Source organism: Sus scrofa, chromosome 14 (genome assembly GCF_054392235.1).
Source record: "Sus scrofa isolate SSC_HxYL_T2T_F1_AM1 chromosome 14, Sscrofa_HxYL_maternal_Yorkshire_Landrace_v2.0, whole genome shotgun sequence".
Lineage (NCBI taxonomy): Eukaryota > Metazoa > Chordata > Mammalia > Artiodactyla > Suidae > Sus > Sus scrofa.
This window is the reverse complement of record NC_139396.1, coordinates 36,504,849-36,529,133: the sequence shown is the minus strand read 5'-3', so window position 1 is coordinate 36,529,133 and position 24,285 is coordinate 36,504,849. Positions and strand designations below refer to the sequence as shown.

Below are 24,285 nucleotides of genomic sequence, written 5' to 3'. Positions count from 1 at the left end.
TTGCACTGATGACATAATTTTATATATAGAAAACCCTAAACACACCATTAAAAAAAATTGCAGGGTACAAAATCAATATATAAATTTTTTTTTGTTTTTATAAACTAATAATGAAATACCAGAAAGGGAAAACAATTCCATTTACAATCACAACAAAAAAGAATAAATAGCTAGGAATAAATTAAACCAAGGATGTGAAAGACCTGTATACTGAAAACTATGAATGAAAGAAACTGAAGATACAAATTAATGGAAAGATATTCATGGATTATAAGAATTAACACTATCAAAATGCCCATATTACCTAAAGCAATATGTATATTGTATATCTGTAGATTGAATGAAATCTCTATCAAAATCCCCAGTGACATTTTTCAGAAATAGGACCAAAAAAAACCCTAAAATTTATATGGGAAAACCAAAGACTTCAAATAGCCAAAGCAATTCTGAGAAATAAGAACAAAGCTGGAGGAAACACACTCCCTTATTTCAAATTATATAATAATCCTATAGCAATCAAAACAGCACAACATTGGCAAAGAAAGGGACACATACATCAATGGAACAAAATTGAGAGCCCAGAAATGAACATACACACACACACACACACATATATATATGTATATGTATGTATATGTGTGTGTGTGTGTGTGTGTGTGTGTGTGTGTGTAAACAATTAATTCATGACAAAAGAGAAAAATTCATACAATGGAGAAGGAACAGTTTCTTCAATGAATGGGGTTGAGAAAACTGGGCAGCAACACGCAAAAGAATGAAACTAGACCACTATCTCATACCATACACACAAGAAAATAACACAAAATGAATTAAAGACTTGAACGTAAGACCTGAAACCATAAAACTCCTAGAAGAAAACATAGCGGTATGCTTGTTGGAATTGGTCATAACAATATTTTTCAGGATATGTCTCCTTGAACAAGGGAAATCAGGAGAAAAAAAGCAGGAGTGCTATTTAAAACTAAAAAGCTTTTGCATAGCAAAGGAAGTCATCAACAATATGAAAAGAAAACCTATCAAATGGAGAAGATATTTTCAAACCATATATCTGATAAGGGGTTAATATCCAAAATATATAAAACTCATGTAACTCAACAACATCAAAAAAGCAAATAATCCAATTAACAAATAGGCAGAGGAACTAAATATATACATTTTTCCAAAGAAGACATACAGATAGGGCGATAAGCTCATGAAAAGATGTTTGACATCACTAATTATCAGGAAAATGAAATCAAAACCACAATGAATATTACCTCAGTCTCATTAGAATGGCTATTACCAAAAGGACAAGAAATACCATGTGCTGGCAAAGGAGTGGAGAAAAGGGAACCCCCATTCATTGTTGGTGGGAATGTAAATTGGTACAGCCACCACAGAAAACATGTAGAGTCCTCAAAATATTAAAAATGGAACTACCATGTGATCCAGCTATTACACTTCTGGAGTTTATCTGAGACTATGAATACAAAAGATATATGCACCCACTATGTTCAGCATTATTTACAGAGGTCAAGATATGGAAACAACCTAAGTGTCCATGACAGATGAATGAACCAAAAGATGTACTTTGTATACACAATGGATTATTACTCAGCCATACAAGGATGAAATCTTATCATTTGCTACATCATTGGTGGCCCCGCCCACTAGTGTTCTAACATGAGCTCTGGGACTCCTGGGCCCTGCAGCCAGACCCAAGGACCCAGTTCTGCCTGGCAGTGGTCCAGCCTAACCTTAGGACTTAGCTTTTCCTACTGGAGTGGAGGCATCATCCCTAGATCTCCTGCATTCCAACTCCACTAATGAATGAGCCAACATTACCTTGAAGGTCCCTAGAGGTTCCATAGATAGTTGCCTTGTGATCCAGCCCTACCAACTAGTACCTGACAGCCTCTGCAGAAGGCAGAACCTTGCAACCAGCCAAGCCAGGGTCCAAACAAACCTACCAGACTTCCCACAGTAGTCAGCTCACAACAAGATAGGGACCCATGAGCTCACATATGGAGGCACCTTTGAGCATATAGCTCAGGTGATGCGAGGGAGGTGTGCTGGGATACACAGGATATCTAAAAAAGGCCATTTCTCCAAGATAGGGAAATGTAACCAATGTACCAGATATGGAGAAATAAAAACAGCAAGTTAGGCAAAATGAGGTGACAGAGATGCAAGTTCCAAAGAAAACAGATGAAACCTCAGAAGAACTAAGTGAAGTGGAGATATGCAATCTCTGCATTTCTCTAATGATTAACAATGTTGAGAATATTTTCATGTGCCTGTTGGGCATCTGTATGTCTTCTTTGGAGAAATGTCTGTTCGGGTCTTCTGCCCATTTTTTAATCAGGTTGGATTTGTTTTGGGGTTTTTTTTTTTTTTGATGTTGAGTTGTATGAACTGTTTATATATTTTGGATTTCAACCCCTTATCAGTCCTATCATTAGCAAATATTTTTCTTCCATTCAGTAGGTTGTCTTTTTGCACCTGTGCTGTGCAAAAGCTTAGACTTAAAGTTGGACTTAAAGGTTGAAGTTGAATTAGGTGCCTTTTTTTTTTCTTGCTTTAGGAGACAGAACAAAAAAATATTGCTAAGATTTATGTCAAGAGTGTTCTAGGATTTTTGTGGTTTCTGCTCTTACATTTAGGTCTTTAATCCATTTTGAGTCTATTTTTGTACATGGTATGATAAGATGTTCTAATTTCATTGTTTTACATGTAGCTGTCCAGTTTTCCCAACATCATTAACTGAAAAGACTATCTTTTCTCCACTATATATTCTTTCCTACTTTGCTATGGATTAACTGGCCATTAGTGTGTGGGTTTGTTTCTGGGCTTTCAATCCTTTTCCATTTACCTATGTGTCTGTTTTTGTGCCAGTAGCATACTGGTTTGATAACTGTAGCTTTATAGTATTGTCTGAAATCAGGAGCATGATTCCTCTTTTTTTTCTTTCTCAAGACTGTTTTGGCTATTCAAGGTCTTTTGTGTTTTTATACAAATTTTGAAATTATTTGCTCTAATTTTGTGACAAATGACCTATTTTGATATGTATTTTCATTGAATCTGTAGAGTCATATGGTTATGTTAACAATGTTAATTCTTCCAATCCATGAATATGCTGTATCATTCCTTCTGTTTGTGTTGTCTTAAATTTCTTTTATCAATGTCTTAGAGTTTACTGAGTAAAGGTCTTTTATCTCTTAGGTAGATTTATTCCAAGTATTACATTCTTTTTGATGTAGGTGTAAATGGAATCATTTCCTTAATTTCTTTTTCTGAACTTTCGTTGTCAGTGTATAATAATACAAAATATTTCTGTGTGAAATTTTTATCCTGCAACTTTACCAAATTCATTGATGAGTTTTAATAGTTTTAAAGTGACATCTTTAGTATTTTCCAAGTATAGTATCATATCATCTGTAAAGAGTGAGTTTTACTTCTTTTCCAATATTTCTTCTTTTCCTTTTATTTCTTTCTCGTCTGACTGCTGTGGCTAGGACTTCCAGTACTGTTGAATAAATGTGGCAAGAGTGGGCATCCTTGTCTTGTTTCTGATCTCAGAGAAAATGCCTTCAGCTTTTCACTGTTGAATATGATGTTAGCTATGGGTTTGTCATAAATATTGAGATATGTTCCCTCTACGACTATTTTCTGGACAGTTGTTATTTTTTTTTTAATCATAAATGGATGCTGAAGGTATTTTATTCCTTTTGATGCAATTCTAAGTGGGAATCTTTTAATTTCTCCTTGTGATTGTTTGTTACTACTCTTTGGAAACAACAGATTTCTGGATATTAAGTAGTACCCTGTGACTTTACTGAATTCTTTTATTAGTTCCAACAGATTTTTGGTCATGTATTTAGGATTTCTAGATATGTCATCTGCAGATTATAACAGTTTTACTTCTTTCTTTGCAATTCATGTCTTTTTTTCTTGCCTAATTGCTATGGTTAGAACTTCCAAAACTATTTTTAATAAAAATGGCAAAGGTGGGCATACTGTTGAGTATGATGTTACCTAGAGGGCTTATCCCATACGTTTTATTTCCATTTTAATTTGTCTCAAGATATTTTTTTAATTTCTCATTTTATTTTGCACTGTTTACTGGCATGTCATTTTATTTCCATATGCAACTACTTTCTATTTTTTTTAATTATACTTGATTTGGAGTTCCCATCGTGGCTCAGCGGTTAATGAACCCAACTAGCATCCATGAGGACAATGGTTTGATCCCTGGCCTCACTCAGTGGGTTAAGGATCTGGCGTTGCCATGAGCTGAGGTGTAGGTCGAAGATGTGGCTTGGATCCTGCATTGCTGTGGCTGTGGTGTAGGTCAGCAGCTACAGCTCTGATTAGACCCATAGCTTGGGAACTTCCATATGCCGTGGGTGCAGCCCTAAAAAGAAAAAAAAAAGAGGTAAATTATACTTGATTTCTAGTTTTATACCACTGTGGTCAGAAGGATGCTTGCTATGAATTCAATCTTCTTAAATCTGTGAAGACTGCATTTGTGGCTTAACATATGACCGATCCTAGAGAATATTCTATGTGAGAATTTGAGAGAAATGTGTATTCTCTTCCTTTATGTCCTTTATGTATCTATTATGTTCATTTGGTCTAACATGTCATTTAAGGTCAATGTTTCTTTTTTGATTTTCTGTCTTGATAATTTTGCCACTGATATAACTGGGGTACTAGTTTTCTACCAGAGCTTTATTTTGGTTTCCACTTGCATGGAATGTTTCTTCATTCCTTTACTTTCAGTTTCTGTGTGTCCTTACTTTTGATGGGAGTCTCTTGTACACAACATATAGATGAGTCTTATTTTTTTTAACTGACTTAGCCACTCTGTCTTTTGGTTTGATAACTTATGATAAGTATGTACTCATTACCATTCTATCCATTGTTTTCTAGCTGTTTAATAGTTTCTCTGTTCCTTCCTTCTCTTGGTTGCTTTCTTGTGGTGTGATGATTTTAACTGGTACACTTAGATTTCATTCCTTCATCTTTGTATATCAACTATAGGTTTTTGCTTTGTGGTTACCATGAAATATACATAAACAACTTATATTTATAACTCTATTTTATGCTGGCAACAACAAGTTTGAATGCATTCATAACTCTACATTTTTATGTTTCCTTTGACATTTTACTTATTTATTTATTTTGGTATTTTCTAGGGCCGCACCCACGGCATATGGAGGTTCCCAGGCTAGAGATCTAATCAGAGCTGTAGCCTCCGGCCTATGTCACAACCACAGCAACACCAGATCTGAGCTGCGTTTGCAACCTACACCACAGCTCACAGCAATGCCAGATCCTTAACCCACTGAGCGAGGCCAGGGATCAAACACGCAACCTCCTGGTTCCTAGTTGGATTCGTTAACCACTGAGTCGCGACAGGAACTCCCATTTTATGTTTTTGATGTCCAAGTTTACATCTTTTTATCTTGCATGTCCTTTAATTTCTGAAGTTACAGATATTTTTATTACTTTTGTCTTTTAATCTTCATACCAACTTAATTAATCATCAATCCATACCTTTATTATTTATTTACCTCCACCATTGGGATTTATACTTTCATTTTTTTCTTTTTAGAGCCCTTTCAGCTTAAAAAGCTCCTCAACATTTTTTTGTAAGCTGGATTAGTGGTGAGGAATTTAAGCTTATGCTTGTCTGGAAGACTCTCCTTCAATTCTGAATGATAACTCTGCTGGGTACAGCAGTCTTTTTTAGAATTATTTTTAAACTTTGAATATGTCATGCCACTCCCTCTGGCCTGCAAAGTTTCTGCTGAAAAATCTGTTTATGACTTTTCTGAGTTTCCTTGTATGTAACAAATTGTTTATCTCTTGCAATATTTAAGGATTTCTCTGTATATATAACTTTTGACATTTTAATCATAATATGTCTTGGTATGCATCTTTTGGGGTTCATCTTATCTGGAACCATTTGGGCTTCCTGGACCTGGATGTCTGTTTCCTCCCCCTGTTATGGAAGTTTTCAGTAATCATTACTTCAAATAAATTTCATTCCCATTTTCCTCTCTCTTCTTCCTTCTAGGACTCTTATAATGCCAATTTTGGTCCAGCTGATGTTGTCCCATAAGTCCCTTAAGCTATCTTTCTTAATTTTTTTTTCTTTTTGTTGCGTTGATTAAATAGTTCCTCTCCTCTTTATGTTCACTGATCCTTTCTTCCTCTTCATCTGGTCTTCTGTTGAACACCTCCAGGATAAGCACATAGGGATCTATCATAGAAAGGTTTGCAATGTATTTCAGTATGCTCTTTGCAAAGTACCCCATGAGTGGCAGCCTGCCAAAGACTGTCTTTCTGATTCTTATAATCCCATGCAACTTAGAAATGCAAGGCACCTGGCCATTGATTCAGTCAATCAATGGGTATCCCCTAGGTGGCCATCATAAAAACCAGGATGCTAGATGTAAAATCCAGGAAACCAAACACATATAAGTGGTTCATCAAAGAGATTCGGTGTTCTGGAATTCATTAGAGAGAGCACAAAGAGAATGCTCACCCTTCAAGGTCTTAGGAATGGTTTATAGTAATCCCTTAGGTGTGTTTTTATTTGAAAGTCATTCCTCTGTCTGAAATTATGATAGAAAGCTAACAGGCCTCTTGCTCAGAAAGACTAAGCTCTTGGGTTTGCTGCCTCTTGCTGTGCCCTAAGGTTGACAGCTGTTAAAGAACTCTTTTTCCATTGGTCACAGTCCTGTAAAATCCCAGAAGTATACTACAGAACTACACATTCATAGTTAGTTGAATCTACATGTGGAACCACAGATACAGAGGGATGACCATAAACATACACCAATTTGAGTGTACTCAGGGTTGGTGCCCCAACTCGTGTATTTCTGAGAGTCTGCTCTACTCAATTTTGTACAATTCTGATCTCTACATACTCAACAAACAAAGACACAACTGACAGAATAAGTTAGCTCAAACTAAGTATAATGTGGAGAAAACTTTAGTCAAAATTTTTTTGCATAACCAATACTGTCTTAGGTGCAATTTTTATAACTCAAGTGAAAGTGAGTAGAGCAAGCCTCTGAGTTCCTAACACAAGAGCCACTTTAACAATAAAAAATGAATTTTTACAGTTGTTTCGATGATTCAAAATTCTTCAACTTTGTTACATTTTCTAATTGATGTAAGAAGAAAATTTCTCAAAAGGTAATGTGTTTAATCTTCTCTCACCCCTCACAAAGTATCATTGTTTTTTTCCTACCTGGAGAATATCTTGAATACTCTTTGAAGATTAAAAAGAACTTCATTTATATTCAAAATACTTAAAGGTGTATGTAAAATATTCTCAAATAGATACTTCAATATCCACTTCATTTCATAATTCTGGGAGGATTAAAAAAAAAAAAAAAAGGCCTAACAATATTTTAACCCTCATATTATCCAAATTTTTTTCTCCAAAGAAAATATACAGATGGTCAACAAGCACATGAAAAAATGCTCAACATCACTGATCATTAGAGAAATGAAAATCAAAACTACCATGAGATACCACCTCACACCAGTCAGAATGGCCACCATTAATAAGTCCACAAATAACAAATGCCGGAGGGGGTGTGGAGAAAAGGGAACTCTCCTGCACTGTTGGTGGGAATGTAAGCTGGTACAACCACTATGGAAAACAGTATGGAGGTACCTTAGAAAACTATACATAGAACTACCATATGACCCAGCAATTTCACTCTTGGGAACATATCTGGACAAAACTTTCCTTGAAAAAGACACATGCACCCGCATGCTTCTTGCAGCACTATTCACAATAGCCAAGACATGGAAACAAGTCAAATGTCCACTCACAGATGATTGGATTAGGAAGATGTGGTACATATACACAATGGAATACTACTCAGCCATAACAAAGAACAAGATAATGCCATTTGCAGCAACATGGATGGAACTAGAGACTCTCACACTAAATGAAGTCAGAAAGAGAAAGACAAATATCATATGATATCACTTATATCTGGAATCTAATATACAGCACAAATAAACCTTTCCACAGAAAAGAGACTCATGGACTTGAAGAATATAGCCTTGTGGTTGCCAAGAGGGAGGGGGGGAGAGTAGGGTAGATTGGGAACTTGGGGTTAATTGATGCAAATTATTGCCTGTTGAATGGATACGCAATGAGATCCTGCTGTGTAGCATTGGGAACTATGTCTAGTCACTTATGATGGAGCATGATGATGTGAGAAAATAGAACATGGACATGTATATGTAACTGGGTAACCATGCTGTACAGTAGGAAAAAAAACTATTGGGGAAATAACAATTAAAAATAAATTAATTAAAAAAATAAATATAGGACTTTATGATAAAAAAAAACCATTATCCAAATTTTTTAAAAAATTCTCATCACTCATGGCCTAGAGGTCTATTACTTATCAGCAATAAAAATAGCATTCATGAGTACTACTTATCTATAAATATCCATAAGTTCATTTATCATATGAAATTCTTACAAAAATACCCACTTTCCTCATTTGACTCTTCTCATGACAGACTCCACCTTGGTATATTCTGATCTTGTCAGACCCTGTCAGAAAACTAATGTATTTTCATAGTCATATACCCAAGGAGGTTTTATTTACAAAAAAGACATACATTACTGGATATAAGTCTCTATTTTACATAAATAGGAGATTGAGTAAATATACTGAAGGACACATCTAAAATGTCATTCTTCCATGACAGATGAATGGATTAAGAAGATGTGGTATATATACACAATGGAATACTACTCAGCCATAAAAAAGAATGAAATAATGCCATTTGCAGCAGCATGGATGGAACCAGAGATTCCCATACTAATTGAAGTAAGTCAGAAAGAGAAAGACAAGTACCATGTGATATCACCTATATCTGGAATCTAATATACAGCACAAATGAACCTTTCCACAGAAAAGAAACTCATAGATATGGGGAATAGAGTTGTGGTTGCCAAGGGGGAGGGGGAAAGAGTGGGATAGATTGGGAATCTGGGCTTAACAGATGCAAACTATTGCCTTTGGAATGGATAAGCAATGAGATCCTGCTGTATAGCACTGGGAACTATTTCTAGTCACTTATGATGGAGCATGATGGAGGATAATGTGAGAAAAAGAATGTACATATGTATGTGTGACTGGGTCACTTTGCTGCACAGTAGAAAACTGACAGCACACTGTAAACCAGCTATAATGGAAAAAAAATAAAATTCGTTTTAAAAAATTAAAAAATAAAATAAAATGTCATTCTTAGAACTGTGCCTTAAATTATCATTCTATATTGACTTAAGCATGAACACTATTTAAATTACCATATATACATACTCAATTCATACTTCATGTAATTTGTTTTCAATGATAAAACTTGGACATCCAATCCCATTGGAGAACTGATGCAGAGGCACACTAACTAGACGATCTGAGAAGACTGCTTCATCCTGAAACTCAAGCAATCAAGGACTATTGTTGCCTGATGTATACCAGCTGCAAACAAGATATTTCACTTCATTCTGTCTCTTTTAAAATCACTCCCTTTTCAGTAAATTTGTCATGGAGTGAATGCTTTCGTCCCCCCAAATTTATTTGTTTGTGTCCTCAATCCCATCAAGAAGTGGAGTTCTGGGAAGTAAATAGCATTAGATAAAGTCCTGAGGGTACAGCTGCCTTGTTGGGATTAGCGCCCTTACTAGAAGGAAAAGAGATACCAGAGCTTCCTATCTCCACCAAGCGAAGGCAGAGGCAGAATGTAGCCCTCCTTTGGCAAGAAGAGTACCCTCAACAAGAGTCAAATCTCCTGGAACCTTGATCTTGGATTTCCCAGCCTCCAGAATTGTGAGAAATAAAAGTCTGTTGTTTAAATCACCCATTCTATGGCAACATGTTATATACAGCATCCCAAGCTAAAATGAATTTAGTTTTTTTCCTCCTAACTTGCCTCTAATAATCGCAATGTTTCTCACTTCATCCCATCTGTTCAAATTATTATCTACTTTCATTGACTCCTAGAATAGTATCAGTCTCAAAATCTTGGCATGCTTTCAGTAGACACTAAGTCCTTTAAAAATTGTTTGATGGCTATCAACCCAGGTCCTCAATGAAACCCAAGAGATATCATAAAATAGAAAGTCATGAAGCCAATAAAATAAATGAGGATTCAGTTATCTCATGACAACATACATACCATTTCATAATTGTTTAACTTCTCCCAAATCAATTTTTCCTCCACAATCAGACTGATTAAATGCAAATAAGTTATTTCTAAGGTTACCATTCTCAAACATTTTTATGTCTTCAATATGAGCCTCCCAAAATAAACTTCTTTGCTTCCTGGCTTTTCAATGAATAGGTGTTTTGTAGATGAACAGATGTTTTTCCAAGGGCTGAAAATATCCCCCATCAGATGATCATAATTTATTGGGAGTTAAATGTGGTAACATATTTTATCTATGCATTAGAGATTTTACACTGCTCCAAGGTTTCTAAACTAGGATATGTGATAATTTCTGTGACTATGGTCTATATAGATAAAACAACTTAAAATTGAAACCCAATAGACAAATATAAACTAATTGGCCAAAATAAGATCTAAATGATAAGATAGTTCTCGACTATTTACTGATTAGCTAACACAAAATTCATACAACAACTCTCTTAGGCCGTTTAGGCTGTCTTGAGTTGTTGTAATAATATACCAGAGAATTGGTGGCTTATAGACAGTGGAAACTTATTGATCACAATTCTGGGGGCTGGAAGTCAGTGATCAAGATGCTAGGATAGTTGAGGTAGTGCCCTCTTCCAGGCCCCAGACTTCTTATATACTCAAATGGCAGAAGGACTTCTACAGAGATCTCATTTATCAGAACACTAATCCTGTTAATGAGGGTCCACCTCCAAGGCATAATAGCCTCCCAAAGTGCCCCCCTGCTATTATCTCATCTTTGTGGGCAAGGATTTCAACAAACAAACTTGAGAGAACAAAAACACTCAGACCATTGGAATAAGTAACACATATTTTATGCGAGAATTAAACATTTTTAAAAGATGAAACAGTCAATTATCAATACTGAAAGAAAGGTATTTAGTTAACTAAAGTTGATCAAGCAAATCCTTATTCTAGTTATGACCACCATATAGAAAATTTGTATGGTAAAAAAAAACTGGGGGGCCACACCCACAAGATATGGAAATTCCCAGACCAGGGATCAAAACCAAGCCACAGTTGCAACATATGCCACAGCTGCAGCAATGTTGGACCCTTAACCTGCTGCACCACAGTGGGAACTCCAATACAACATTTTCGTAACAAATATGGACTGACATTTTCCTACATTTATTTCTTGTCCACTATCTAATAACAAGGTAATTAAAAGTCACTAGCTAGCCATTAAATTAAGCCAAAGAGATCATGATGAATTGAACAGAATTCACTAAAATTCATACATTGAAATATAACTGCTGGTACCTCAAAAACTGTTATTTTGAAATTGTATCATTGCAGAGCAATTAGGATGAAGTCACACCGGAATAAGGTGCGTCCCTAATTTAATATGACCAGTATCCTAATTAAAGAAACAATTTTGGACCAGGACAGAGCATTATATGAAAACCAAATCATGTGGCAAGGAATTACCAGAACCTAGGAGAGAAGCCTAGAATAAATCCTTTTCTTAGTGTCTTTAGAAAGTGTAAAGCCCTGTAGACACTGATACTAGACTTCTGGGCTCCGTAACTGTCAGGCAATAACTTTCTGTTAAATCACTCATTTTGCAGTACTTTGTTACTGCTCTAGAAAACAAAGAGAGAGGTGAACAAAGTCATATACAAATTTAGTCCTTTAAAAAAGTAGCTGTGATGAAAGAGAGAAAGTGAAAATTTTCTAATGTTGGAAATGGAGCAGATATGACTTTCCTAAGGTGGAAAGGCAACGAAGAGCCACCAGCAGACACCAAACCGGCAGACAAAACCAACCTCCTCTCTGTTCCATGCATAAACTCTCAAAGATAATAAATAATTCATCTTACTTCCTTGGTTTACCCCAGTAAACTTGCTAATTACTGTTAACTTATATAAATTTTTAAATGCCAGCTAGTCAACTTACCCATTAAACTTATTGCCATAATGCTTTTTACTCAACTCTTTCTTCTTCTAAATTAAGCTTACCTTTTTTAACAATTTTTCCATAATAGATGAATTGTTTTTACGTGCAGATATGAAATGTCTCTAAGTTATCCACTGACCTACAATGAAATTTACTGATGATTATTGATGTCTGCATTCTTTTAAAAATATTTTCTGAAGGGTCAAACTTTCTTTTTGAACACAAGGTCCTCTATAAGTATTCCACATTATGGCTCAATATTGAGAAAATAATGTGGAACCAGGGCAACATTATGATCAATATTATTGAAATAAAGTACTTATACTGTATGTTGGAAGCTTAGGGGTTGAGGATAAGGAATAGAGCCATATTTTTCATATTGAAGAATAATTAGAATTAAGGTTTGATGGAGATGGTGAAGCCACAGTGAGGAGAGACTTTAGCCAGTTGTCATGGTCTGTAGAACTAGGAGAATCTTGTTGCTAAGCAGCTAAATCTAGAATTTAATCAAATGAGAAGCAACACAGAAAGGGACTTTGATTTCTCTTTGTCATGTGAGGTCTGGAATAAAAACTCTGTTCATAGAAATGGGCAGTACAAATTCTATGAATATGGCTAGAGCTAGAAAGGACTATGGGAACTACTAATTCATCTGGTAAGTCATTCAAAAATTTAACTGGGAGTTTTCATCGTGGCTCAATGGTTAACGAATCCACTAGGAACCATGAGGTTGCAGGTTTGATCCCTGGCTGCAAGCTGTGGTGTAGGTCGCAGATGCAGCTCGGATCCCACATTGCTGTAGCTCCGGTGTAGGCCTCTAGCCTGGGAATCTCCATATGCCACAAGCACAGCCCTAGAAAAGACAAAAAAAAAAAAAAAATTAACTATAAAGGACAGAAGCACTAACATTGGTGTACATCTGAACACACACACACACACACGTGTTTCTACCAAATATTCAGATCTTGAGAAGGAACTAAGACATTTAATATTTCATATTCTACTCTAGTTTACTTGGTAAAGAGCCATAAAATTATGTTATTCATATTCTGGAAAACAGTGAATTAACCTAAAAATAAGTGAAAAGGACATGGTAATTAGGGTACAGATTGACGACTTTGATGAAACTGTGGGGAGGTAAAAAGAATTTATAAAAGATAATGTATAACAGTCTACTTGGAAGTCTCATAGCACGTCCTAAATGTTGTTATATTCTCTCAGGAGGTGTAGCCTCTGCAGTCACTGTACAAAACAATGTAATGGGGTAAAAGCAGTATTTCTTGAATATTCTTTGGAGTTTGTTTTCCTATTATCTGCTTGCAAGCTGAGATCTTAGAAATAAATTCTGATACTAGCATACTGTTTAAGTTCACTCTCAACAGTACCCTATTACTCATAAATAATTCTTTATTTTTATCACAACAATTCATAACAATTGCTAAACATATATCAAGAGAGACATGGAGAGTAAATCAGCATACTGGGATTATATGCACGTTTTAGAGGTATTGGCTTCAAAAATTTCATTTAGTGACCTTGATTTTTGCTTGCAGGCTCTTAACATTTTGTGAACTATTCCTCCCATTTAGTACTAGAAACATACCCAAGTATCCTAGGAACTCAGGTCACTTTAATGGTGATGATGAAATTTGGCCCGAAACGGGTCTCTGATCAAATAATTTGCAACAATAAAGCCAAGACAAAGAAAAAGACCAGATCCTGTATTAAATACCACAAAAATGGAGAATTCTTGGAATTACAGTTGAAACTAACACTTCTGAAATTTATTTATTTATTTATTTTGTCTTTTTGTCTTTTAGGGCCACACCTGCAGCACTTGGAAGTTCCCAGGCTAAGGGTCCATTTGGAGCTGTAGCTGCCAGCCTACGCCACAGCCACAGCAATGTGGGATCTGAGCCATGACTGCTACCCTCACCACAGCAATGCCAGATCCTTAACCCGCTGAGCAAGGCCAGGGATCAAACCCGCATTCTCATGGACGCTAGTCAGGCTCATTAACTGCTGAGCCACGATGGGAACTCAAACATTTTTGAAATTTAATAGTAACAATTTGAGAAAACAAAGATAATGTAGTTTTCAACTGAGGGCCCGATGTATTAATGAAGTAATTTGGAAGAGGAAAGCTAAGGAAATTGTGGACAACAAAGATCAAATCATTATAAGCACAAAGTGTTGAAATAAAATATTTGTTCAAGATTTCATTCTTTAAAGTATCAGGCTATGTCATTCCAATTTGTAGTTTCCACCTTTTACACATTCCTCTAAAAGTGTTTCCCAACACTGCTGGGAAAATAAAAATAAATACTTTTATTTTCCCAGCAGTGCTGGCAGTTTGTTGTAGGACTGGGGAAAGCAAACAAAAAGGATAAATCTAGTTTGAGCTGAGGATTTTAGGTGACAGTGGTTGAACTAATGGAGTCTAGAGCTAGGCTGTGAAGATGGATGGACTGAACCTAAAATGTGGGGGAAATTATAGAATGAATATTTAATTCCTTTATTAATTTGAAGAGAAAATTATTAATAATTACGATTAATTTTATATATGTATGCATGAAAACTGTCATGGGTGCTAATAAGAGAGAGTTCACGGACAGCGGTGAATGGCTAAAAGTTGTTGAAAATAGTTGTAAAGGTAAAATAAAATGAGTGTTGTATGGGTTGTCCACATGCTTGCTTATAAGAAGATATGGCTAAAATTACTGGGATAGAATTTGTTCCAGAAAAATAGATTTGCAGTTTCCCTGGTCCCTGCCTGGCCAGAGCAAAGCATTGAAACGGTGGGCGTTTTACAAATTTATTGAAGCGAAAGGAAGTACATTCTCAGTGCACTGGAGGGGGTTAAAAAGAGGGCCTACCTCACTTTACAATTGTTTTTATATCCCCACGCTGCAGACCTGAGTGCAAACCTGATTTCTCCCACTGCAGCCCCCTATACCATTAGTAAGGGCTCAGTGTTGCCTGATCTCTGTATGGAGCATATTTGATCTTCTGATTGGTTTCAGGCAGAATGCCTTATTTGCATGCGGAATGGGTTATATAGAGGCAGCATTAGGAGTGAGCAACATTCCTTCCCTAGCAGGGAATGAGCAGCCCAGGTTGCTCAAGGTGGGGCAAGGGGCATTACAATGAGACATGGCCAGAGGCTTTGGGGTTTAATCTCCTTGAAGGGGACTTGAGGTCTGTTAACAACTGGTGGAGAGTAAATTAGTAAATCAGATGCCCACATTTTTAGGTTTTGGTAGGATTGACTGGAAGTTCATGAAAGAGTAGGAAAGAAAGATAAATAATGATGTAATGAAGAGTTCCTGTTGTGGCTCAGTGGTTAAAGAATCTGACTAGGATCTATGAAGATGCAGGTTCAATCCCTGGTCTCACTCAGTGGGTTAAGGATCCCGCGTTGCTGGGGCTGTGGCATAGGCCAGCAGCTATAGCTCCGATTACACTCCTAGCCTGGGAACCTCCATATGCCACAGGTGCAGCCCTAAAAAGAAAAAATAATAATAAAGACTAAACTCTGCAAAAAAAAATTAAAAAAATAAAATAATGGTGTAATGAGATGGCTACTTGTTCAGTGGATTGAAAGTGGTTTAGGTAATCCAAGCAAACTGTAACCAGAGGTCTAGTCTGCATGGCATATGGGGGAAATTCTTCCTCTCTACTGGGCTTCATGCTGCTGACAGATAGGTTTAACAGAATTAAGTAGGAATAAGGATAAAAGTGTGAGTAAATCTTTCCTTTCCATGAAAGTAAGAATCCGAAAGGGACAGAAAATGGATTCCAGAAAAAAGGTCAAAGTTATGTAGAACCAAGAGGGTTTTTTTCCCTAAAATGAGCAGAAATTGGTACATGGTCCAGGAGATGATAGGTCCTGAATTAGGCGATTTTCATTTTGTATGACCTACTATGGAATCTGCATTCGCTCAGTGTGTTGTACATTTCTCATAGCTGACTTCACTTTCTTCAGTTTTTTCAACTTGTCTGGAGGTTCTTGATGTCATTACTTTAAGCACTGTCAGTACTTTAATGATTTGATGCAGACTGTTGATATTCAGTAGATAAATAAAAATAGGCATTTTATACATAAAATGTTGAATGCAATTTTAAAAATACCCAACGTTTAATTTTGCCCATCACTCTGTCCAAATTTGTAGTCAGAAGCATCAAATTATTTAAGTTTTACTCCTTTATGTTTCCTAAGTGTGCAGAACAATGTCTGCACATTATGTAGTTTATTAATACATTATTCAAGGAAGAATGTAAAGTATCAGTGTTGACAGGCACTGTGTTAGCACCAGATTTCTTATTTTCACAAATGTGTGATAGTATGTTTCTACTAATCTCATAAAATTTTTATAAATGTATTTTCACATAGGATAATGTTCTTTTTAAGAAGTATGTACAAGGGAAGGTTGAACTTCGGAGTTGGTTGCCTTGTAATTCTAAAAATAAGGGAACTTAGATGTTTTTGCCCTTGTAGGAAGATAATACCTTCTCCAACCTTTTCCTCCCTCTTTTTATGATTGATTGAATTTCATTGCATTTCTGCATTTATTCTGCCTTCAGTATATAGTTGTCCCTTGTTATCCATGGGGATTGGTCCAAATATCTCCCACAGATACCAAAATCCACAGATGCTCACGACCCTTATGTAAAATGGTATAGTATTTGCGTATAAGCTACTATGCAGTCCTTTATACTTCAAATCATCTCCAGATTACTTGCAATAATTAATACAAAGTAAATGCTATATAGAGTCTGAAACAGAATGTAAATGTTATGTAAACATTTGCCTATGTGCTGCTAGCTAAAGCTTTGCTTTTCAGAGCTCTCTGGAATTTTTTTTCTACATATTTTTGGTCCACAGTTTAATCAAGAGAAGTGGAAATTATAGATACAGAGGGCCACTGTACTCCCATTTCTAACTTTTACTTTGCCATCTCATTTGATTTCCTTCAATTTCATATTTCCAGAGGATTTGAAAATGTTGTTCTTTCTAAGAGTATAATCAAATATAAACATATTTGAACAACATCCACCATAACCCATGGTCTTCATATCTCAAGTAAAAAACTGCCTATTGTTGTGTGAACATACTAATATATGTATAAGCCAATTGATACTTCACCCTTACAGTTGAACAGAATTAAATTAAAAAGGGAAAACAGAAAGAAAGTAGGGCAAGTAATTAGTTAAATGAATGAGAGAAAATAACAATATATGTGAATATTTTTATATATCTCTCCCAAATAATGTGATGAAATAATTTATCATTGGAAACTGAGAAGAATCACTATAAAATGATAATTATACCAAATCAATATACATAAATAAAACAGGACATATGTTCCCCTTTCCATTAAGACCCTTTCGTTTTATATAATTATATGGAAATGTCCACACACTTTTATATATTTAGAGAACACTATGACTGAACCACCATGTGTCTTTCATCTAGGTTCAACAAGTGTCAACCTATGCCAATCGCTGTTCTTTTGGACACCCAGTATCCCTCTGCTGACTCACTATTACTTAAGACCAAATGCACTGCAGTATGCTGAGCCATGTCTTTAGCCAAACATCATCCATTTTAACCCATACCTTTCTCTTTTCCCTCTGTCTTGGTTTGCTCCTAATAATCAACCCTGTCTCTGGTCTTTTTGTCTTAGTGCTACAGCTCTGGTAGTGTGATTCTGTCAGAAAACAGATTAAAGGTCAGTGCTGCATAAAGCCAGTTCAGAAGGACAAGATGCAGCAGTGATGCAACCTGACCTGCATACTCTTGCTCTCACCAATGGCTCCAGATCGTGAGGCCCTGGAGCGTGTGAGGATCTCTCTCCTGCTATTCTGGGTGGGGGTGCTTCTGATACTCTGGGTCATCCTATGTGGGGCACTCCCAACACCATGGTCCTCCAGAAGTAGTCATACCCTTGAGGTTAAGAGGCACTGGCAGAGAAGTGAAGCTGCCAAGCTGGCTCTCTTACAGCCTGCGTTTTGGAGGCCAGAGACATGTTCTCCACATGAAGGCCAACAAGCTTTTGTTCTCTACACACCTCCCAGTGTTCACCTACACAAAATGGAGTGTTCTCCTGGAGGATTACCCTTTTGTCCAAAATGACTGCTACTATCAGGGTTATGTGGAAGGGGTATCAGAATCCCTGGCTGCCCTCAGCACATGTCTGAGGGGCTTTCGAGGAATATTTAAGATAAATAATATTGTTTATGAAATCAAGCCCAAAAGGCCTTCTACCTCATTTGAACATCTGCTATATAAGATGGACAAAGAGGAGACAGAATTTCCACTCAGGAGATGTGGATTAACAGAGGAAGAAATAACACGACAACTAAAGTTTCAAGAGAGTGCTAACCATACTTTGATGTAAAGTGGGTATGAAAGCTGGTGGACCCACAGACGTTTTCTTGAACTGGCAGTGATTGTAGACCACAATCAATATCTTCATCAACAAAGTAATACCTCAAATGTGCAGAATGAAGCACTGTTGCCAATGAAATAGGTGGCTTCTTAGCTTTACTGGATATTAATGTGGTTTTGACTGGAATTGAGATCTGGTCTGAACAAAACCTCTTCCCAACAGGTGACAGAGCTGCACTCTTGGATGAATTTTGAAAATGGAAGAAAAATAGTTTTAATACCCGCTTGCCCCATGATATTGCACATATTTTTGTCAAGGAGAATTTTGGTCCCCATCTTGGCTTAGCCTATGTTGTAACGGTAGGTGATCAACATTATAATTGTGGAGTTGATAGTTTTCTGGGTGATAATTTGCATGATTTTGGATATATTGTGTCACATGAGATTGGTCATAATTTGGGTATATTACATGATGACAACAATTGTAAATGTGGGAGTGAAAGGTGCATAATGTTTCCAAGGAAAGCCTCTGCAATTCTGATTTAGCAACTACAGTTATGCTGTATATTGGAACACTGTTACAAAAAAAAAGTTGTTTGCACATTACACCAAATCCAGAGAATATCTTTAAGTATACAAGCTGTGGACACAATGTGGTAGAAGAAGGAGAAGAGTGTGACTGTGGTTCCTCGTTTAAGTGTGCAAAGGATCCCTGTTGTCAACTAGGCTGCACTCTGAGACCAGGGGCTGTCTGTACTTTTGGCCTCTGTTGCAAAAACTGTGACTTGCTGCCAGCAGGATCCATGTGTAGAAAAGAGAAAAATGAATGGGCCCTTCCAGAATGGTGCAATGGGACATCGCATCAATGTCCAGAAGATGTGTATATGCAGGATGGGACCTCCTGCACAGGTAGCAGCTACTGCTAGGAAAGAGATGCAATAACTGCAATGAATAGTGTAGGAAAATCTTTGGCGAAGAAGCCAAGAGTGCAAAACAGATTTGCTACAGGGCAGTGAACACCCAAGGAGACCGTTTTGGTAACTGTGGTCTCAAGGCTACTAAATACGTACAATGTAACATCTCAGATATCCTCTGTGGGAGGCTTCAGTGTGAGAATGTGACAGAAATTCCCCTCCTGAGAGATCATTCTACTGTGCACTGGACTCACTTCAATGGAGCCACCTGCTGGGGTACAGACTACCATTTGGGGATGACCATACCTGATACTGGTGAAGTTAAAGATGGTACCAAGTGTGGTGCAGGACATGTCTGCATCCAATGGAAGTGTGTTATTATGCTCAATTTTCAAAATGCTTGTTCACCTGAGACATGCAATATGAACGGAGTCTGCAACAACAGATATCACTGTCACTGCAACTCCAAGTGAGACCCACCCAAATGCCTGCTAAAAGGCAGTGGAGGTAGTGTTGATAGTGGCCCACCAGCTGGCAGAAAGGAAAATGTGCTAGGCAAGAGTTATCTGCTGCTATTCCTTGGCCCCTTTTTTTGTTTCAGTATTATGTCTGTTACTTTGTTTCTTTATGGGACACAAAAGATCAGCTAAGCAAGAAAAAAAGGAGAATGTTGTGACTTCATCTCACAGAGAAGGGCAAAATGTTGAGCCATCACATAAAAAAGTAAAAGGTGCGTTGTGATTTCACATAAGGCAAAAAGGAGGCATCATAAAAAGAAAGTCAACGTTTATGATTTCAAAAAAGAAACCCAGTACCTATGAAATTTCCCATGTTTTAAATTTTCATTTCCTGAAAGTAGACATGTTACAGCATGTGAAACAGATCATTGACAGAAAACCCTAGAGATATTTCATTATTCTGGACCATAAATATCACCCATTAAACAATTAAACATGCTAATTCATAGGATACCTTTACTTTCCATTATTTTAAGCAATTTCATGGTAAATTTTTCATAAAAGCAGTCTCTGTGTTTCCTGAGCAAAGGCACAGCTCATGACGAGTGTTTGGGTATGGGTATATGCATGTGTACTTTTACTTTTCCATCTCTCAATTCCAAACATCCTTCCCCCTTTTTTTTTTTTTTCTTTTTTTTTTTTTTTATTATTTTCCCACTGTACAGCAAGGGGGTCAGGTCATCCTTAGATGTATACATTGCAGTTACAGTTTTTTCCCCCACCCTTTCTTCTGTTGCGACATGAGTATCTAGACATAGTTCTCAATGCTATTCAGCAGGATCTCCTTATAAATCTATTCTAGGTTGTGTCTGATAAGCCCAAGCTCCCGATCCCTCCCACTCCCTCCCCCTCCCATCAGGCAACCACAAGTCTCTTCTCCAAGTCCATGATTTTCAACATCCTTCCCCTTTGTACTATGTAAGACAGAGAATGGGAACATAAAAATTGCATTTCTTCCTTGCCACCTCCATTATTATTAGTTTCTGCCAAAAGGAAAAACTAGAGGGAGATAGGTCATCTGGGAAATTTTTTTATTGCTGTTCATGTCAGAGTTGGGTCATTAACAGCTCTCACCCTGACAAGAAAATGTGAGTCTGCATATTATTACCATATATATATATGTACATATAAATACACACACGCATACATACACATATATTTGTCTATATACATATCTGTCTAATAAATTTATATGTATTATAATTCTGTATTACATAATTTTTTAAGTAACTCCTCTAATGGACATTATTTTTTAGCCTCCGAGATACTGGCACAGCTACCAAGCAACTTCTCAGTTCTGAGTCCCAGGTCCTTGAGTCTTCCACCAAATCCCTGAGTCCTAGACTGAATCCTAGATCCATGGACCTATTCAAAACCTGTAGGTTTACTAAAGCCATTTCTTCCCTTTGAGCCCCAGTCAAAGGAGTAATAGTTCCATCTTCTTCTTCATGACTCATGGTTATCCCCATGCTGTGTGTTGGTCTCTTGTGACTGAATTCTGACTGTTACAGTATTTATCTTGGTATAATGGAGAGCACAGAAAGGAGTCTGACATTAGAAGGCTTGAAGTTTTCACACCACTTCCCTTACCATCTTGGGAACATGATTTATACTCAGAATTCCTTTAAAATCTGAAAAGGGAGGAACGTTGCATGTAACACTCAAATCCTTCATAATTTTTCTCATAAAATGAAGAAAGAACATACTTATAATTCTTTTCGGGATATATAAGTCATAGCAACCATCTGTCCTCTGGAAAAAAACCTAGACAACCCCATTAATATTTTAAGTACCAAATTTAAGGGTATCAGAGAACTGAGGCCAAAATACAGATAGAGTAAAAGAATTAAAATTTCAGGCATCAAAAGAATTTTAAAAATTGTGGACACTTGCCAGCTACTCTGTTCCCTGAGCACTTGATGATTCTGTATTTGATTTAAGCATTAGGTTTGGCCCAATGAAAGGACCGCTCCTAAGGGAAGAAATCCCCAATGCTCTTAGTTACTACACAGGTCTAGATTCACAAGTTAGACATTGAGCGGACCATAAATCATAATCATTTTTCCCCATGAGAGATTTGCTTAATTTGAGAGCTTTGTTGTATGCTGGTGAGCTAGTGAAATTTATCAAAATCATGTTATATTTTGGACATAAGACATAGTTAAAGGAGTCTTCTCTCAAGCACATGAACCTTCTCCCTGTAATAGAATTACCTGATATTTACAGTGCATGTGGCAAGAGGTTGGAGAGCTGTGTTGTGAACCTTTAGGTGATAGGGATTAATCCCCCACCATCATTCAGAGTTAAGAAGACAGAGTCACATAAAATTCACAACTGAAAGTCGCAATATGAAAAATATTTTCAAAGGAGAATTTACTTAAGATTTACTAAAATCTCACTCAACATGACCCAACAAAATCCATTACTGGACTTAAGTAGTCAGATCTTCAGCTTATCTTCCTAATGGGGAAAAGAAAGAAACTATCTAGAAAAGCTGCTTGTAGCTTCTACTGTGCTTTATATACAATTACCTGGGTCCAATAAAATGGTACTATATATGCTTAGAGTCACTTATGACCTCTGAGTAAGAGAAGGAAAAAAAAGAATAAAAGAAGACAAAACTATAAGTAATTTCAAAATGATTCAGACAGTGGTGAAAGAGTACATTTTTAAAAAACTATGTTACTTCTTAAATTAGAAGTAAAATATACGAAATTTAAGAAAGTTGTAGAATATTTTCAGTGAGTGTGAATATAGAATAGTATCAAACGGAAATTTCAGAACTAAAAAGTACAATATAGGACAAGAATTCAATAGATAGTTTGAACAGCAATTTGCAGTTCTCTGATGGCACTCACTACACCACAGCTCACACCCCATCCATGCAGAGAGACCATTTAGTCACTGCCAGCCCTACAGCATATTTCCACAATAAGGAGGAAGAAGCAGAGGCTTGGGACAATTATCAGTAATGAGAGACAAAGGGTAATTTCCCCTGAGGCAGAGCAATGAGAGATCTGCCCCGGCTACCAACAAATTTCCCGCAAGCACCTTGCCACACAATCTAGCTCAAACCAGCAAATGCTTTGCTTCCACTCAATGCATGTCACAGTAGCACCAGAACTGAGACACTCAGGACCAGGGAAAATACTCAACCATGGGACACACAAGTGACCTGGTTCTGGGGCAGAACCTGGGGAAGAAATTGTTTGCACTCATTCAAGCAGCACAGCAGAAGCCACCCAGATCTCTGACGGTGGCTGCTCCATCACAGGTAACCTCACAATTCATGCTGAGAGTTTACACAGACTCCTGAGAGCTTTGAAGAGGAGTTCTACAACAGTTCTGGGGAGGCAGAGGCAGAGGGTAGTTATTGGCTGTGAGAGACAAGGGGGACTTACAACTATAGCTTTTATCTGAGCAGAGCCACAGGCACATACACAGCACACTGGGCCTCCATCTGTTCCATCTGTTCATGGGCCCTACTTGCTTCATCACCCTCCTCTTCATGAGCAAAGTTCCTGGGATAGAGAGAGAGAGGGAAAAGACCCATGTTTAATGGGAACAGAGCTAGACTGAGTGTGACCCTCAGGGCTTCTGCTCCTGCAACTCAGGATCAGCCACCCATATTCAACAGGGTGATGATGGCCACTAAGCAGAGAGGAAGTCCCACCTCACATGCAGCACTGGCTCTAGCCCCTCCATATCTAGTGCCACCACCTTCCAAGGTTTTAGTAGCCAACATGTCCTTAGGAAAGACACGACTTGTATCTACATCAGCTCCAGGCCTTTCACCAAAATCACTGGGCATACACAGTCTGTTGTATAGGGAAGTTCACACATAAAAACACCCCTTCATGACCCCATGTTTCACCTAAATTATTAAAGGCAGAGAAAGTTAGCAAAACAAAAAAGCAGAGAAACTAAACTGAAAGAATTTAAAAAAAAAACAAAAAAATAATGAAACAGAAATAAAGTTTATCAAAGAAATCAAAACATTGGCAATAAAAATGTTAACTGAATTAAAAGAAAGAATTGCTCTAAGCAGTGACTATTTTAACAAGGAACAAGAAAATATTAAAAAGATCCAATCAGAAATGAATAAGTTGAGGAAATTTTTTAAAAACAGTATAAGGATTGAAGAGCAGACTGAGTGATAGAGAAGAAAACATAAGTGACCTCAAAGATAGAATAACAGAAATTACTAAATCAGAACAGAAAAAAGAAAAACAATTTTTTCAAAAAAATTTAAGATATCTTTGTCATAATATTAAGCAATCTAATATTCACATTATAAGGATTCTAGAAGGAGGAGAGAGAA

The 24,285-nt window shown here is 36.9% G+C and overlaps 2 protein-coding genes, 1 long non-coding RNA gene and 1 pseudogene across 9 annotated transcripts in view; 2 read left to right on the top strand and 2 right to left on the bottom strand.

The window, feature by feature from the left end:
* The window catches only part of GLRA3 (glycine receptor alpha 3), a 488,702-nt gene that overhangs the window by 254,330 nt on the left and 210,087 nt on the right, over positions 1-24,285 (bottom strand). The window contains exon 1 of one of the 7 annotated variants that reach the window (XM_084997699.1): positions 12,204-12,609. The exons of 5 other annotated variants lie outside the window; for them this stretch is intronic. The gene's annotated coding sequence lies outside the window, so the exon portion shown is untranslated. Of the gene's footprint in view, positions 1-12,203; positions 12,610-24,285 lie in introns of those variants that run through there. One more of the 7 variants, XM_084997705.1, reaches the window with a different exon arrangement.
* On the bottom strand, positions 3,167-6,984 carry LOC146396496 (uncharacterized). The gene is made up of 2 exons (XR_014828371.1): positions 5,375-6,984; positions 3,167-4,248 (listed from the first exon to the last, which is right to left on the bottom strand). It is a non-coding gene; the product is annotated as an uncharacterized LOC146396496 (long non-coding RNA).
* The window catches only part of LOC100153750 (disintegrin and metalloproteinase domain-containing protein 25), a 38,111-nt gene continuing 26,472 nt past the window's right edge, over positions 12,647-24,285 (top strand). Inside the window, exons 1-2 of the mRNA XM_084997694.1 lie at positions 12,647-12,796; positions 18,756-18,892. The gene's annotated coding sequence lies outside the window, so the exon portion shown is untranslated. The remainder of the gene's footprint in view (positions 12,797-18,755; positions 18,893-24,285) is intronic.
* On the top strand, positions 17,954-20,096 carry LOC146396495 (disintegrin and metalloproteinase domain-containing protein 20-like; annotated as a pseudogene).